Source organism: Zingiber officinale, chromosome 6B (genome assembly GCF_018446385.1).
Source record: "Zingiber officinale cultivar Zhangliang chromosome 6B, Zo_v1.1, whole genome shotgun sequence".
NCBI lineage: Eukaryota > Viridiplantae > Streptophyta > Magnoliopsida > Zingiberales > Zingiberaceae > Zingiber > Zingiber officinale.
Genome location: NC_055996.1, coordinates 64,273,350 through 64,290,732, shown reverse-complemented (window position 1 = coordinate 64,290,732; position 17,383 = coordinate 64,273,350).

Sequence of the window (17,383 nt, the reverse complement as noted above, 5' to 3'; positions counted from 1 at the left end):
CCAAAGTGTGGGTACCAAAACATTTGGTTCATCGTGTTTAAACAGGCATGCGAAAAGGGGGAGCATCCAACAACATGGTTCGTAGATAGTGGATGCTCTAAGCATATGACGGGAGACTCATCAAAATTTTCATCATTTAGACACAAAAGTAAAGGTACCGTTTCTTTTGGTAATAGTGGTGAGCTAAAAGTTATTGGAATTGGAGATATTAGAATTTCCGAGAAATTTGTAATAAAAAATGTGTTACTAGTAAAAGGCATGGCTTTTAATCTTTTGAGTGTGAATCAACTATGTGACTCGGGGTATAGAGTTGAGTTCAACTCATCTCAATGCCTAATCAAACATAGTGAACTAAACACCAATGTTCTTATAGGCCATAGAAAAGAAAATATTTATCAAGTTGAACTATTTGGTGCTATTAATGTGTTTGCTAAGTGTCTCATGTCCAAAGAAGAGGAGACGTGGCTTTGGCACCGGAGACTCGCTCACACCAACATGAAGAATATCAAAAATCTTTCAAAGAAGGAGTTGGTGCACGGATTGTCAAAGTTGAAGTTTCAAAAAGACAAAATATGTGATGCATGTCAAATGGGTAAGCAAACCAAAGCTACTCATAAAGGTAAAAATCTTGTAAGTACTTCAAATGCTTTAGAGCTCATTCACATGGATTTATTTGATAGTAGTAAATATATTTCTTTAAATGGTAGTAGATATTGCTTTGTGATTGTGGATGATTACACTAGATATACATGGGTGTTTTTCTTGAAACATAAGGATCAAACTCTAGATTCCTTGATTGCGTTTTGTAATAGAGTAGAAAATGAAAAGGCTCATAAGATAAACAAAATAAGAAGTGATCATGGAGGTGAGTTTGAAAATGATAGATTCACAAGTTTTTGTATGGAAAAAGGCTACAAACATGAGTTTTCAACCCCTAGAACACCTCAACAAAATGGAGTTGTTGAGAGGAAAAATAGGGTGTTACAAGAGGCCGCTAGGAGCATGTTAAATGAATATTCACTACATAGTTTCCTATGGGCCGAAGCAATTAATACGGCTTGTTATGTCCAAAATCGAACTTTAATACATAGGTTTCTAGGAAAAACACCTCATGAATTGTGGTTTGGTAAATAACCTACAATTAAGAATCTTAGAGTATTTGGGTGTAAGGTCTATATTCTAAACACCAAGGATCACTTGGGAAAGTTTTCCGCTAAGGCGGATGAGGGGATTCTTGTAGGTTACTCAAGTCATAGCAAGACATACCGAATTTACAACAAAAGATCAAAACTAGTTGAAGAATCACTAAATGTTGTATTTGAAGAAAATCCCTCTTTAAACTCTATAAGAACAAACGATGAATAATTACAATTTGAGTTAGAGAAACTAACACTAAATGAGGTAAATCATCAAGGAGAAGAAAATCAAGAAAGTGATGGTGAGAAAAATGAACCTTTGCCACTTGAACCCGACATTATAACAAATCAAGACTCAAGACCTACTAGGACTCATGTAAATCATCCTTTAGATCAAGTAGTAGGAGACATTACTCAAGGAGTGAGAACTCGATCTTACTTTAGAAATGAAGGAAGTCAAGTTGCCTTAATATCTCAAATAGAACCAAAAACCATTTGATGATGCATTGTTTGATCCGGATTGGATTTTAGCAATGCAAGATGAATTATCTCAATTTGAGAGAAGTCAAGTTTGGGATTTAGTTCCTAGGCCCAATAACAAATCAATTATTGATACAAAATGGGTTTTTAGGAACAAACTTCATGATAAAGGGATAGTGGTGAGAAACAAAGCTAGATTGGTTGCTAGGGGTTTCAATCAAGTAGAAGGGTTGGACTATGATGAAACTTATGCACCCGTAGCAAGATTAGAGTCAATTAGAATGATGTTGGCCTTTGCCGCCCACAAGGGCTTCAAATTGTACCAAATGGATGTAAAATCAGCATTTTTAAATGGTGTAATAAAAGAAGAAGTATATGTTGAGCAACCACCGGGATTTGAAAATTTGGAGTGTCCAACCCATGTATATAAACTTAAAAAGGCCTTATATGGACTAAAACAAGCTCCTCGGGCTTGGTATGAACGATTATCAACATTTCTAGTATCAAAAGGGTTTCATAGAGGAAAAATTGATCCTACTTTATTCTTGAAAAATAATGGTAATGATTTGTTTGTGGCCCAAGTATATGTAGATGACATTATTTGTGGTTCCACAAATAAAGACTTTTTAAATGAATTCATTAATCACATGGAGAGTGAATTCGAAATGAGTTTGGTTGGTGAGTTGACATTTTTCCTAGGATTACAAATTAAGAAAACAAAAGAAGGCATTTACATTCATCAATCCAAATATGTCAAAGAGCTATTTAAGAAATTTGGAATGGAAAATGCAAAGGAAATATCTACCCTCATGGCCACAAATACTAAGTTGGATAAAGACATTGAGGGGAAAGAAGTTGACTCCAAAGTGTATCGTAGTGCTATAGGAAGTCTTCTCTATCTCACGGCTAGTAGACCGGATATACTTTTCGCCGTAGGTATATGTGTTAGGTATCAATCTTGTGCCAAGGAGTCACATTTGAGTGTCGTTAAGTGAATTCTTCGTTATCTCAAGGGGACTCAAAATGTTGGTCTTTGGTATCCTAGAACCGAAACTTTTGATCAAGTGGGCTATACCGATTCCGATTATGCCGGATGCAAGTTGGATCGCAAAAGCACTAGTGGTAGTTGTCAATTTCTAGGGTCCTCTTTAGTAAGTTGGTCAAGTAGAAAACAACATTGTGTAGCTCTCTGCACAACCGAAGCGGAATATATTGCCATGGGAGAGTGTGTATCACAATTATTGTGGATGACTCATACTCTAGAAGACTATAAACTTACCTATAACAATGTTCAAGTACTTTGTGATAATGTGAGTACAATCAACCTAACCAAAAATCCCGTTCATCATTCAAGAACGAAACACATAGAGGTTAAACATCATTTTATCCGTGATCATGTAACTCGAGGTGATATCATTTTAAATTATGTTGGATCAAAATCAAACTTAGCCGATATCTTCACCAAACCTCTTCCCGAAGTTGAATTTAGCTTTCTTAGAAGAGAATTGGGAATGTGTTGTATTGATTAAATCAAATCCTCCATGGTCACTTTATAGGTAAAGCTTTTAGGTTCTTCACCTTAATTTTTGCCTCTCGCAAACACATAGGGTTATCTTCTTTGTGTGATTTAGATGGGGGTGAGAGGTTAGGAACATTTATCTTGGTCATAATGCTTGTTATGATGCATTAAGTTGGCCAAGAAAAAAAATGATTTTCACATGAAACATTCATTTGTCCAATCATAGGGCAAGTAAGTGTACAACTCATGTGCCCGTTGCCCTACGATTATGATTGGAAATTTTCAATTTACCATATAACAACTCACTTCTGAAACATTGGTTGAAGTGTGTTATTGGATGGGGATTATTATGAAACAGGTAGATACAAACTTCCTCATATCTTTGAAGTTTTCAATAATTTGTGGTTTTGTGAAAGTTTTCACTAAGGCGAGTTCATTTTTATTAAACTTTATTTTTTTTATAATTTATGACATACATATAGTGTCTATGCAAAATTTCGTGATTTTTGGAGTAGTGTACAATTAGTTGTGCTTTTCCAAATCTTGGTTCTAAAAGTTTTTCAGACGTGCAGAAATATCAGGCTTCCCAATCGATTGGGAGGCTCGCACTTGGCCACAGAAGGCATCTGAATTGATCAATGGATTGAATCAGAGCACCTCGATCGATCAATGGATCGATTGAGACGCTCTTCGATTTTCCACAGAAGGCATCTGAATCTATCAATGGATCGATTCAGAGCACCTCGATCGATCAATGGATCGATTGAGACGCCCTTTCGATTTTCCACAGAAGGCGTCTGAATCGATCTATGGATCGATTCAGCCGTTTGTTCGATTTTCAGAGAAGCATTGTGAATCGATCGACCGATCGATTCACTTACTCTCAATCGATCGGTCGATCGATCGAGACCTTAAAACCCGTCTTAAACCCTTAGATCCAAATCGATCCCCTCATTCTATTTCTTCCTTTTTCTCTCTCTCAACGCGGTCTTGCCCTAGGCGACTTCCCAGGCGACGTTTTCGTCTGTCTCGATCGTCACTCCGGCGTGCTTCTCCGGCGAAGGGGAGCTATTCCACTTCTCTTCCAGTTCTCTCTCGACGCACTGGGCAGCTCCTTTCCTCGTCTTCGCGTCCTCACACAAAATGCGGACTCCAAACCCTAACCCTAGGTAAAGTTTTTCCTCTCCTCCTTGTTGTTCTTTTTGCTCCTATTTTTGACCTAATCTATATGTTTCTTGTGTGTCTTTGTGCATTGCATTATCCCTCATGCATTGCATTACTTGCATTGCCCTTGAATCTTTGCTTATCCTTCCCGTTCACTGTCAAACCGTGTGCATCTCTTGCATTTGTTTTCTATCCCACAGAAAGAAACAAAAGGTTCGTGAATCGGGCGAAGGATCGTCTGTACCTTCCTCACGTCCTCAACCTCCCACTGATCCTAGGTTTCCAAATGTTGCAATGCAACAAGCTTTCACCAAAAATGCTTTCAAACTTATACCCCCTAGATCAGTTGATTTGCAATACTATAGGACATCTTGTTTTGATACCTATAATAGGTTCAAGCATTATAAACATGACTCCTTGTTGACTTGTGAGAGGGACGTCAATATAGGTCTTGTCTCCGAATTCTATAATAATTTACACACTTCAGATGGTGTAAATTATCGCACTCGCGTTGCAAAATGGAGCCTGGACTTCTCTTATGAGATTCTTCAATCTTATCTCGAATGTCTACCTTCAAACAATGAGTTTGTCTTTTATCCAAATCTTCCCGATGAGCTGCCTCCACTTTTTGAGCATATTAGCATTGCATCCATGCATCAGTTCTTCTTTGGTCGTCCTCGTCCAGATGGGCCAGATGCTCATATCACTAAGTTTTCTTCTCTTGAGTTATCGGCTGAAAATGCCGCTTTGTTTAAAGTGATCATCAACTGTCTTTTCCCCGTTGCCTCTCGTGCCCTAGCCACTCTACGACCGCCTCATATGTTTGCTCTCTATGTCATTCGTCATTCCCTTGACATCAACATCGCTCTGAACATCTTTCATTGCATCATTCATTTTACCCAGCCCGTGCAGTAGACGATACATATGCCTTTCGGGCATCTTATCACAGATTGGCTGGCGTCCCAGAAGATAGATGTCTCCCGGGGACGGCTGGAGCACATGACAGTGGCTTATTCTCGGATTTCTTCCCGCTCTTTCAAGAAGTCGGGTCTGATTGGTGGTCCAGTTGGAGTTCGATGGATCGATGGCCGTGCTTTTGGGGAGGGACCCTGGGCTCGCCACAGGGGGGATGCATAGGCCTTGGCTCCTGCGGAGGATGAGGCTGAGGAGGAGTTCCACGGGCCAGCTTCTCCGACTTTTGAGGAGACGGTTTCCACTCACCTTGAGGAGCTGACCCTGGAGGTAGCCAGCCTGCGTACCACGATGGATACCATGGTCCAGCAGTAGACTTCGATGCAGCGAACTCTGGATACACTTGTGGACTTAGTGGGCTCGTGGGTGACGGTTCACCCGTCTCAGTCTGGTCCATCCACCGCCCCTGTTCCCCCTGCTGAAGATGCCCCTGATCCTGACTCTGCGGCGGTTCCTGCTCCGGCTACTACGTCCGCTCCAGCTGCTGATCCTGATCCCACTCCTCCTGGAGACGAGCTTATCGAGTTTTATGTTCCTGTGTGATATGTTTTTATTTGTTGTATGGATGGTTGTTCTGGAGTTTTTTTTGTGAACTCTCTTTCATTTTGAATGTATGATATACTTTTATGCTAAGCTCTCCTTTTGATTCTACATTTCAGTGTTGTTATGTTCTGTTGATATATGTGTGTTTTAGGGGGAGCATTCCTTGGATTTATCGTATTTGCTTTGTGCACTTATTGAGGGGGAGTTATTTGCTTTTGATTTTTGACAAAGGGGGAGATCTATTGTTTGACAAAGGGGGAGATCCACAAAGCCATAAATAATATTGTTTGAGGAATCAATGTTATTTTAAATTCAAAGAGTTTTGACCAAATATTTGATCAAAGACAGATCAACTATTAATTTTATTCGTCATAAAGTAAAATTGACGAGATAATAAAATTAATGAATAAAATCTCCTCTTTGATTTTGTATACACAAAATTCATGGAGATTTTAAGGAGTTGATCTTGACCAAATATTTTTGTGATTCTTAGGATGTTTGTCAATCCCTAGTAGTCATACTATAGAAAAAGACTTAGTAGTCCCAATTGTAATGATTGAAAATAGGACTTGGACATTAAGGTAGACTATTTTTTAGAACTAAGAACAATTTAGGTGTATTTAATTCATTAGTTGAAACATGTCTAGTGGTGTTATCTACCAGAACCTGGAGTGTAGATACAAGATGCCATTAATCATGTCTGCAATTCATTGCAAGGTTCCAGGAAACCCGACAACTAAATGAAAGGTAAATCACCGTCCACATGGGCACTACTGTAAAAGTGGTAGCTGTTGCAGTGGGAGATGTTTATCCTTTGATAAGAATAAAATATGGATTTTAAGTAATTGTCTTTACATACCAAGTTTAGAAAGAACTTGATTTCAGTTTCTAAACTATTATAGATATTGTGTCTATTTTGATAACAAAGTTGTTATCAAGAAAAATAGGGAAGTTATCTATTCTGGTATGATTGTTGACAATTTATAATCCAATAACTCCCACGATGCAACAAATGAAAATTAGTAACACATCTTCTAATTTTAAGAGGAAGCAACCTTCAGAAATGAACCAATTATATCTTTGGCATCTAAAGCTAGGTTATACTTGAGTAGGATTCATTGGTAGCTGATGAACTTTTGGGTTCATTGGTAGTGGAAATCTTTCCAACCTACGAGTCTTACTTGGAAGGAAAATAACCAAGAAGATTTTAAGTCCAAGGGGTATGGAGTCAAAGATATGTTGAAATCGGTTCATTCTGATTTGTGTGATCCTATGACTATCCAGACAAGAGGTAGTATTGAATATTTTGTCTATTTTATAGACAGCTATTCAAGATACAAATAAATTTACTTAATGTACCGCAAGACTAAGTACTTTGATTAGTTCAAAGAGTACAAGGTTGATGCGGAGAAATGTTAAAGTAAAAAGTCACTATGGAAGATCGTAGTGGCAAGTACCTCTTGAGAGATTTTAGGGGTCACTTATCAGAAGTTGGATTTCAATCCCAACTAACTGCATCTGGTACACCCCAACAGAATGGTGTAGTAGAAAGAAGGTAAAGGACTCTTATGGAATAATTAGATAGATAATGAGTTATTCAGAAAATTACCAAATTTGTTTTAAGGATAAACTCTGAAAACGAAAGTGAACATAGTAACTTCCAAGTTAGAACTCTCTACTCATATAGAATTGCTGAATAGGTGAAAACCTATTTTGAAGCATATTCGGATTCGGGTAATCCAGCACATATGTTAAAGAGAGACAATGATAAGTTGGATAGGAGTTCACTTGTTTGTAAGTTATCCTAGATAAACAAAAATAGGTTTATAGTCTTAAAAATCAGAAGGTCATTGTTAGCATCAATGACTGTTTTTTAGAAAAGGACTATATAAGGAACCACGTGCTCATAAGTAAATTTGTTCTTAAGGAAATAATAAAAGATATGTCTAATCTAGTACCAACTGTATAAGATGAGATATCACAAGGAAACTGCAACACATATCACAAATGATACACAATTACAGAAAGTGTCTTGTCGTAGTGGGAGGGTTGTTAAGCAACCTAAAAAGATTCATGTTTTGGGAGAGTTTTTGGACTCGATCCCTGAAGGACATGAACCTGATCTCCGGTCATATGATGAAGCACTCCAAGATAAAGATGCAGCATCTTGGCAAAGAGTAATGAATAACAGAATTAGAATATATGTATTCTAATAAAATCTGGAAGCTTGTAGAACCACCAAATGGTGTAAAAGCCTTTGGGTGTAAAAGGTCTATAATAGGAAAAGAAGGATAGACAGGAAGGTAGAAACCTTCAGAGCAAGGCTTGATGAAAAAGGAAACTTTTTTCACTGGTAGTCATGCTAAAATCTATCCGGATTCTTTTATCTATTTGGCAAGTGGATGTCAAGACAGCATTCCTTAATGGAAGTCTTGAAGAAAGCATCCATATAAAGCAACCAGAAGGGTTCATTGCAAAGGGCTAAGAGCATCTTGTGTAAGCTCAATCAGTCTATGGACTGAGGCAAAGCTTCAAGGTCTTGGAACATCCGGTTTATCAAAGTAATCCAGACCTATAGATTTATTTAGTAACCGGATAAGTCTTGTGTATACAAAAGGCGTGATGGAAACGTGGTGGTATTTCTTGTACTATACGTAGATAACATTTTTGGTAGTTGGAAACAATATCAAAGTGTTGTCAGAAGTAAGGGTATGGTTGTCCAAACAATTCGATATGAAGGACTTGAGAGAATGTATATATTCTTGAGATCAAAGTAATAAGGGATCGCAAGAAAAGAATATTTTACTTATCCCAAGCTTCATACATCGAAAAAATCCTTGCTCATTTTAAGCATACAAAACTCCAAGAAAGGTTTCTTACCTTTTCAGGATAGAGTAACTTTATCTAAAGATATGTCTCTGTAGACATCAAAGGAGATAAAGGAAATAAAGGCAGTTCTTTATGCTTCGGCTGACAGAAGCCTAATGTATGCTATGCACGAGATCAGAAATCTGTTTTGCCAAGGGCATAGTTAGCAGATATCAAAGTAACTCTAGACAAGGACAGTGGACTGCAGTAAAGCATATATTGAAGTATATGCTAGCTTACAAGGCGATTAATTTGGTCCTTGTGGGTTGCATGGATTTTGACTTCCAATCGGATAGGGACAATAATAAGTCAACCTCGGGGTTTTGTGTTTACTTTAGGAGGTAAAGTCATAACTATGGAAGAGTGATAAGCATAGGTGTTTTTCTGGACTCCACCATAGAAGCTTAGTATATGGCAAGCCTCTGAGGTAGCCATAAAAGCTGAATGACTCAATAACCTCAAGATAGACTTAGAAATGATTTCTGGTTTGTCCAAAGATTATTACAATTTATTGTAATAATGTTGGTGCAGTAGCAAATTCGAAGAAACCATAAGTCTATAAGGCAAGTAAACACAATAGAGCGCAAGTACCACCCAATACGAGAAATCGTATAAACGAGGAGAAGTTGTTGCCGCCTAGATTGCATCAGGTGATGACCTATAGATCCTTTCACTAAGGTCCTTAAGGCAAGAGCTTTTGATGGGCATGTTGAAGGGTTGGGAATCAGATGTATCGCAGCAGATATGGCAGCTTAGTCTTTTAGTATAAGTGGGAGATTGTTAGAATGTATACTAAAAGCCTAGCTTTTGGTATAAACATTTATCTAGAAATAAGAATCACATTGGTCAAATGTCTACATTTATGATAAATGAAGTTGTTCAATTAATTTATATTGTAGATAACATGGTGTGTGGTGTCACACACAGAGGATCATGTTATCAGTACCTTATAAATTATAAACAGTAGCTCACGACCATAATGGAAAGGAACAAACCATTGAAAGGTCGTAGTGTAATTAGGTATTAGTTTATCTTAACTATTAAATTACACTAGTACACTTACAGTGTATTGAGTAGGACCATTAGAGGTCGTTTCTTTTATACTGACTTTATAAAGAAACAAGGACCTCAGTTATTATGGAAGTGTGTGCTCTTAATCCTAATATAATAACAAGCACATATATTTGATATTTATTTCTTTAATTTATCAATGGGTGAGATTTAGTTCGATGAATCAATAAGCCCGATAAGTTGGGAAATGATATCACTTATAGTGTGTGTTGTTGATTATAGAAGGAAACTGTGTCCTAGTGATCTAGGTTGAGAATGTCCCTAAGAGGAGCTCATAAGGATTGTCATGTTAAACCCTGCAGGTGGACATAGTCCGACATGACGATGAAGTTGAGTGGTACTACTCTTGGAGCTAGATATTAATTAAGTGAGTTGTCAGTAACTTACTTAATTAGTGGACATTTGTTATCTTAAACACAGGGAGACTAACACACTCATAATAAGAAGGAGCCCAAAATGTAATTTGGGATTGGTGCGGTAGTTCAATAATAGTTCTTTAGTGGAATGAATTATTATTGATGAAATTAAGTTGTGTGTTCGGGGCGAACACGGGATGCTTAATTTCATCGGGAGACCAAAACCAATTCCTCCTCTCGGTCCCTATCATAGCCTCTAGTATATAGAGATTTATACCCATCGCATACCCACCTTCTTACCCATCCAATGGGGTCGGCCAAGCTAGCTTGGAACCCAAGCTAGGGCCGGCCAAGACCAAGTGGATGAGTCAAGTAGGTGGCCGGCCAAAGCTTGGGTCCCAAGCTTAGGTGGCCGGCCACTAGAATATTAAAAGGATTTTTATTAAAATTATTTCTTATGTGGATATCATGATTTTAAAAGAGAGTTTAAAAATTAAAAATTTCCTTTTATAACTTTCTACAAAAGATTAAGAGAAGAGATTAATCTCTTTCCTTATTTGTAGATTAAAAGGATGGTTTTAATTTTTGGTAAAAACTTTCCTTATTTGTAAATCATCTACATGTTTAAAAGAGAGTTTAAAATTTGAAATCTTTCCTTATTTGTTGATGAAAGGAGGATTTTAAATTTTAAGAAAACTTTTCTTTTTAACCATGTTCATGATTTAAAAGAAAGTTTAAAAATTAATAATTCTCTTTTATTAGTTTCTACAAAAGATTGAGAACAGATTTGATATCTTTCCTTATTTGTAGATTAAAAGATATTTTAATTTTTAGAGATAACTTTCTTTTTATCCACATGTTTAAAAGAAAGATTTTAATTTATTAAATTTCCTTTTTATAAACCCATCATGAAGGGATTAAATTATTGGAGAAATTTTATAAATTTCTGGAGACAAATTAGGAAGTTTTAATTAATTAAAACTCTCCTTGTTTATAGCTTGATGGTGGCCGGCCATGTAAATTGAGAAAAGGAAAATTGTTTTTAATTAAATAAATTTTTCCTTTTCATGGCAAATGAATTAAGGAAGTTTTTAATTAAATTTCCTTATTTGCCAAGACCAAGGATTATAAAAGAGGGGTAGAGAAGGCTTCATGGTGAACAACCTCTATTATTTCTCTCCCTCTTTTCCTTGGTGTTGTGGCCAACCTCTCTTCCTCTCTTCCTCTTGGTGGTGGCCGAACCTTCTCTATTGGCTTGGAGCTCTTGTGGTGGCCGGATACTACTTGGAGAAGAAGAAGAAGAAGGAGAGAAAGCTTGTATCCCTTGGAGCTTGGTTGGTGTTTTGTTCTTCGTCCTTGGTGAAGCTTCTTTGCGTTGGCCGAACCTAGCTAGGAGGAGAAGAAGGTGCTTGGTGGTTTCTCATCTCGGAAGATCGTTGCCCACACAACGTCCGAGGTTAGAAGAGGAATACGGTAGAAGATCAAGAGGTCTTTCTAAAAGGTATAACTAGTAATTTTTCTTTCCGCATCATGCTAGTTATTTATGGAAATAATACCAAATACAAGAGGCTTACGATTCTAGTATTTCGAATATGTTTTCGAAGTTGTGTTCTTTTGTTTTATTTTTCCTTGTGATTTGATTGTTCTTTTCGGTTAACCTAAAGTTATTTTAGGAAATTAAATATTAGATTTCTATAAAAGGTTTTGTCTAGTCGGTGGTGGTTGCTCCCATATCCAAGAAGGCCATGTGCCTCGCCACGTCAGTACTGGGAACCAATTATGGAAATTAATATTTAATGGAATTAATAACTTAAGGTGATTTGGGTCGAACGTGTTAAGTTCCGCAGGAGATCCAAGTCAAAACCTAAAAGAACAAATAGATTAAGTTTTGGATCAAACGTGTTAAGTTCCAAGAGCGATCCAAAATTTAATTTAAAAGAACACATGGTAGCTAGGAAAAGGTTCAGACCTTTGTACAAAATTTTTGTACAGTGGAACCTCTAGGCTTTCCGAGTAGCAACCAACAATTGGTATCAGAGCTAGGGTTTTGCCTCTGTGTATTTGGTATTAGTTTAATTATGCACATGTCATACATAATTTAGGCAGGATAATAGTAGGATGTGCTAACTTTGTGGATGCAGGATCCAACTATTATGGCTTATGGTTATTATGTGTGTGATTGGACCCTTGGACATGTCAAGGGCATTTTATTGTGTGTGCATGATTGTATTATAAAATACAGCAGGAGCTGTATTTAGTTTTATTAGGATTTTATTTTTGATCTAGATACATGTACATTCTTTTTATGGAATATAGGATCAAAAATGTAAAATTCTATTTATGTCGCGGATCAAATCTTGCAAAGTGTGGAACCTTCTAAGGACCAGAGGCGCAGCGGAACTAGGAGCAAGATGGATGCGACAGCTAGACCCGGTGGCGGTGGCCAAATATGGCAGCAGCTTGGGATGACAACACACGGAGGACATCTAGAGATAAAAGCCATAATAGTTGAAAATTAGATTTTCTATTTATTGCTTTTATATTGTGCTGTGTGTGCATGTAGTTAAAATTCCTCATTTATAAATAACTAAGTGGGAGAGGGATTTTTAAGTAAATCCCATGGTCTCCATTACTGGTTTGTAAGTGATGCAAACAAGCTTGCGCGTTGGCTCTGAGTGCCTTCCTCCATAACGGATGAGCTTGTTTGTGGATCACTAGAACAGACTTCCATTTTTGGATGACTATAGGAAGTTAATTAAGAGCATGTGATCTTCCCCAACGGAAGGGGCATAATCTTATTAATGGACTTAGTGTCAAGTAATGGTATACACTTAGACACATTTAATAGTATCCTCCCCAACGGAGTCACTACTATCACTTGTGTGACCAAAGGGAAACCAACTATTGATTTGTCATAAAACTAGATTGGCAATATAATAAAATTAATAAACCCCTCTTACAAATGATGAATTTGTATACGTCCACACTAACGTGGCATACAAGATTCATGGTGTTTGAGGTAATTTTATTTGTCAAAAAGTTATATTGACAAGATAGTCAATGGGTAAAACCCTCCTCTTACAAATGATGAATTTGTATACGTCCACACTAACGTGGCATGCAAAATTCACGGTGTTTGAGGTGTTGGTGAATTTAAATAATATTGTTTGAGGAATCAATGTTATTTTAAATTCATAGAGTTTTGACCAAATATTTGATCAAAGACAGATCAACTATTAATTTTATTCGTCATAAAGTAAAATTGACGAGATAATAAAATTAATGAATAAAATCTCCTCTTTGATTTTGTATACACAAAATTCATGGAGATTTTAAGGAGTTGATCTTGACCAAATATTTTTGTGATTCTTAGGATGTTTGTCAATCCCTAGTAGTCATACTATAGAAAAAGACTTAGTAGTCCCAATTGTAATGATTGAAAATAGGACTTGGACATTAAGGTAGACAATTTTTTAGAACTAAGAACAATTTAGGTGTATTTAATTCATTAGTTGAAACATGTCTAGTGGTGTTATCTACCAGAACCTGGAGTGTAGATACAAGATGCCATTAATCATGTCTGCAATTCATTGCAGGGTTCCAGGAAACCCGACAACTAAATGAAAGGTAAATCACCGTCCACATGGGCACTACTGTAAAAGTGGTAGCTGTTGCAGTGGGAGATGTTTATCCTTTGATAAGAATAAAATATGGATTTTAAGTAATTGTCTTTACATACCAAGTTTAGAAAGAACTTGATTTCAGTTTCTAAACTATTATAGATATTGTGTCTATTTTGATAACAAAGTTGTTATCAAGAAAAATAGGGAAGTTATCTATTCTAGTATGATTGTTGACAATTTATAATCCAATAACTCCCACGATGCAACAAATGAAAATTAGTAACACATCTTCTAATTTTAAGAGGAAGCAACCTTCAGAAATGAATCAATTATATCTTTGGCATCTAAAGCTAGGTTATACTTGAGTAGGATTCATTGGTAGCTGATGAACTTTTGGGTTCATTGGTAGTGAAAATCTTTCCAACCTACGAGTCTTACTTGGAAGGAAAATAACCAAGAAGATTTTAAGTCCAAGGGGTATGGAGTCAAAGATATGTTGAAATCGGTTCATTCTGATTTGTGTGATCCTATGACTATCCAGACAAGAGGTAGTATTGAATATTTTGTCTATTTTATAGACAGCTATTCAAGATACAAATAAATTTACTTAATGTACCGCAAGACTAAGTACTTTGATTAGTTCAAAGAGTATAAGGTTGATGCGGAGAAATGTTAAAGTAAAAAGTCACTATGGAAGATCGTAGTGGCAAGTACCTCTTGAGAGATTTTAGGGGTCACTTATCAGAAGTTGGATTTCAATCCCAACTAACTGCATCTGGTACACCCCAACAGAATGGTGTAGTAGAAAGAAGGTAAAGGACTCTTATGGAATAATTAGATAGATGATGAGTTATTCAGAAAATTACCAAATTTGTTTTAAGGATAAACTCTGAAAACGAAAGTGAACATAGTAACTTCCAAGTTAGAACTCTCTACTCATATAGAATTGCTGAATAGGTGAAAACCTATTTTGAAGCATATTCGGATTCGGGTAATCCAGCACATATGTTAAAGAGAGACAATGATAAGTTGGATAGGAGTTCACTTGTTTGTAAGTTATCCTAGATAAACAAAAATAGGTTTATAGTCTTAAAAATCAGAAGGTCATTGTTAGCATCAATGACTGTTTTTTAGAAAAGGACTATATAAGGAACCACGTGCTCATAAGTAAATTTGTTCTTAAGGAAATAATAAAAGATATGTCTAATCTAGTACCAACTGTATAAGATGAGATATCACAAGGAAACTACAACACATATCACAAATGATACACAATTACAGAAAGTGTCTTGTCGTAGTGGGAGGGTTGTTAAGCAACCTAAAAAGATTCATGTTTTGGGAGAGTTTTTGGACTCGATCCCTGAAGGACATGAACCTGATCTCCGGTCATATGATGAAGCACTCCAAGATAAAGATGCAGCATCTTGGCAAAGAGTAATGAATAACAGAATTAGAATATATGTATTCTAATAAAATCTGGAAGCTTGTAGAACCACCAAATGGTGTAAAAGCCTTTGGGTGTAAAAGGTCTATAATAGGAAAAGAAGGATAGACAGGAAGGTAGAAACCTTCAGAGCAAGGCTTGATGAAAAAGGAAACTTTTTTCACTGGTAGTCATGCTAAAATCTATCCGGATTCTTTTATCTATTTGGCAAGTGGATGTCAAGACAGCATTCCTTAATGGAAGTCTTGAAGAAAGCATCCATATAAAGCAACCAGAAGGGTTCATTGCAAAGGGCTAAGAGCATCTTGTGTAAGCTCAAATCAGTCTATGGACTGAGGCAAAGCTTCAAGGTCTTGGAACATCCGGTTTATCAAAGTAATCCAGACCTATAGATTTATTTAGTAACCGGATAAGTCTTGTGTATACAAAAGGCGTGATGGAAACGTGGTGGTATTTCTTGTACTATACGTAGATAACATTTTTGGTAGTTGGAAACAATATCAAAGTGTTGTCAGAAGTAAGGGTATGGTTGTCCAAACAATTCGATATGAAGGACTTGAGAGAATGTATATATTCTTGAGATCAAAGTAATAAGGGATCGCAAGAAAAGAATATTTTACTTATCCCAAGCTTCATACATCGAAAAAATCCTTGCTCATTTTAAGCATACAAAACTCCAAGAAAGGTTTCTTACCTTTTCAGGATAGAGTAACTTTATCTAAAGATATGTCTCTGTAGACATCAAAGGAGATAAAGGAAATAAAGGCAGTTCTTTATGCTATGGCTGTTGGAAGCCTAATGTATGCTATGCACGAGATTAGAAATCTGTTTTGCCAAGGGCATAGTTAGCAGATATCAAAGTGACATTAGACTGCAGTAAAGCATATATTGAAGTACCTTAGAGGTGCTAGAGATTATATGCTAGCTTACAAGGCAGTTAATTTGGTCCTTGTGGGTTGCATGGATTTTGACTTCCAATCGGGTAGGGACAATAATAAGTCAACCTCGGGGTTTTGTGTTTACTTTAGGAGGTAAAGTCATAACTATGGAAGAGTGATAAGCATAGGTGTTTTTCTGGACTCCACCATAGAAGCTTAGTATATGGCAAGCCTCTGAGGTAGCCATAAAAGCTGAATGACTCAATAACCTCAAGATAGACTTAGAAATGATTTCTGGTTTGTCCAAAGATTATTACAATTTATTGTAATAATGTTGGTGCAGTAGCAAATTCGAAGAAACCATAAGTCTATAAGGCAAGTAAACACAATAGAGCGCAAGTACCACCCAATACGAGAAATCGTATAAACGAGGAGAAGTTGTTGCCGCCTAGATTGCATCAGGTGATGACCTATAGATCCTTTCACTAAGGTCCTTAAGGCAAGAGCTTTTGATGGGCATGTTGAAGGGTTGGGAATCAGATGTATCGCAGCAGATATGGCAGCTTAGTCTTTTAGTATAAGTGGGAGATTGTTAAAATGTATACTAAAAGCCTAGCTTTTGGTATAAACATTTATCTAGAAATAAGAATCACATTGGTCAAATGTCTACATTTATGATAAATGAAGTTGTTCAATTAATTTATATTGTAGATAACATGGTGTGTGGTATCACACACAGAGGATCATGTTATCAGTACCTTATAAATTATAAACAGTAGCTCACGACCATAATGGAAAGGAACAAACCATTGGAAGGTCGTAGTGTAATTAGGTATTAGTTTATCTTAACTATATAATTACACTAGTACACTTAGAGTGTATTGAGTAGGACCATTAGAGGTCGTTTCTTTTATACTGACTTTATAAAGAAACAAGGACCTCAGTTATTATGGAAGTGTGTGCTCTTAATCCTAATATAATAACAAGCACATATATTTGATATTTATTTCTTTAATTTATCAATGGATGAGATTTAGTTCGATGAATCAATAAGCCCGATAAGTTGGGAAATGATATCACTTATAGTGTGTGTTGTTGATTATAGAAGGAAACTGTGTCCTAGTGATCTAGGTTGAGAATGTCCCTAAGAGGAGCTCATAAGGATTGTCATGTTAAACCCTGCAGGTGGACATAGTCCGACATGACGATGAAGTTGAGTGGTACTACTCTTGGAGCTAGATATTAATTAAGTGAGTTGTCGAGAACTTACTTAATTAGTGGACATTGTTATCTTAAACACAGGAGACTAACACACTCATAATAAGAAGG